This window comes from Pongo abelii, chromosome 9, assembly GCF_028885655.2.
Source record: "Pongo abelii isolate AG06213 chromosome 9, NHGRI_mPonAbe1-v2.0_pri, whole genome shotgun sequence".
Lineage (NCBI taxonomy): Eukaryota > Metazoa > Chordata > Mammalia > Primates > Hominidae > Pongo > Pongo abelii.
Genome location: NC_071994.2, coordinates 9,441,673 through 9,443,813, shown reverse-complemented (window position 1 = coordinate 9,443,813; position 2,141 = coordinate 9,441,673).

The window sequence follows — 2,141 nt, the reverse complement described above, 5'->3', positions numbered from 1 at the left end:
TCTTACCTCCTTGATAGGAAAATGTCTCCATAGCAGGCATTCTTGCCTACATTTGTAGCTCTAGCAGCCCCTCATAGTGGCCTTGCAGAAGCTGCATGTTTAATAAATAGTTGATGAAGAAATGATGAAAACAGACTCCCGCAATGGATGGAGACCTTTGTGCGTTGTTTGCATTCCTAGCAATACCACTTTGCAGAACTGGGATATGGTTCTTTTCCCCAGAAGTCTTCTTCAGGTGTGTGCCACTATGATGAGCTATTTTTTTTATTTCGTAGCAATAGGGTCTTGCTGTGTTGCCCTGGCTGGCTTTGAACTCTTAGCCTAAAGCAATCCTCCGGCCTCAGCTTCCCAAAGTGCTGGGATTACAGAGAGGAGAAGGCCTAGTTTGGCACAGTATCCCGCTGGCCTCAGATCTATTTCCAGCCCAGGTGTTGGCCATGTATCCCTGACCTTAACCTTCACTGGAATTCAGATTAGATTTATAAGGGATTCGAATCTTGGCCCATTGGGTTGTCTTGGCCAAATTTTCTTGTCTGATCCCTTCTTCCTGGAGATACCAGATAATCCAACAAGATCAATTCTCAGTCCCCTACAGCCCAAAGAAAGGCACAATATAGGGAAGAAACAAGACTATCACAGTCTGGGCAGGAAGCATGGCAGCTTGCTGTTTTGCCAAGATTAGTCTTCCAGCAGCTTGGAGCAGAGGTGGAATGCGACACCCCCAAGGACTTGTCCCAAGGCCCTGTTATTGATGCACTGAAGCCTCAGCTCCTCCCCGGGGATTTAACCTCTCGTTGAACATGTCAGGGAACACCTGTGTGATCCGCTACATGAGCTTTTCCATTTGAGTTGTTCTCCACCCACAGCCCTCAGCAAATCAGTGATTTCAATAGGCAGAGGGCTGCTGTGCCTGGCCATGCTTTGAGATTCACCTTGGGGGTTACCTCTTCCAGGCAGCTTTCACTGACCACACCTGCCTGCCTCTGCGTGCCGCTCCCCTCCCCCGCAACCCCTGCAACCCCCCCCCCCCACCCCAGCCTGCTGCCCCGTGCCCTCTATACAACCTCCTTATTGCACTTTCCCATTGTGTTGTGATGGGTCCATTTACATGCTGATGTCTCCAGTGGCTCCTCAAAGGCAAAGTTAAACCATCTTTTCTTGACCTGGCCTGCACAGGGCAGGGGCTCGGTTCATGTTGCCAGAGTGAATGACTTTTTTTTTTTTTTTTTTTTGAAATGAAGTCTCACTCTGTCGCCCAGGCTGGAGGTCAATGGCGTGATCTCAGCTCACTGCAACCTCTGCCTGCTGGGTTGAAGCGATTCTCCTGCCTCAGCCTCCTGAGTAGCTAGGATTACAGACGTCCACCACCAAGCCCAGCTAATATTTGTATTTTTAGTAGAGACGGGGTTTCACCATGTTGGTCAGACTGGTCTGGAACTCCTGACCTCAGGTGCGCCACCTGCCTCGGCCTCCCAAAGTGTTGAGATTACAGGCTTGAGCCACAGCACCTGGCCGTGAATTACTATTATTTTATTTATTTGTTTATTTTTGAGACAGGGTCTCACTACGTCACCCAGGGTGGAGTTGCAGTGGTATGATCTCGGCTCACTGCAGCCTCGACTTCCCTGGCCCAAGCAATTATCCCATCTCAGTCTCCCAAGTAGCTAGGACTACAGGTGTCCGCCACCATGCCCGGCTAATTTTTAAAGTTTTTGTAGAGACAGGGTCTTGCTCTTTTGTCCAGGCTGGTCTCAAACTCCTGGACTCAAGTAATTCTTTTGCCTTGGCCTCCCAAAGTGCTGGGATTACAGGCATGAGCCACCACACCCAGCCTTTATTTTTATTTTTGAAGAAAATTTAGAATAGTGGTTCTCAATCTTGGAATCACCTGTGAGCTTTTTAAAAAAAAATACCAGGCCAGGCACGGTGGCTCACGCCTGTAATCCCAGCACTTTGGGAGGCTGAGGCAGGCAGCTAACAAGGTCAAGAAATTGAGACCATCCAACAGGGTGAAAACCTGTCTCTACCAAAAATACAAACATTAGCTGGGCATGGTGGCACACACCTGTAGACCCAGCTACTCGGGAGGCTGAGGCAGGATAATCACTTGAACCCAGGAGGCGGAGGTTGCAGTGAGCCGA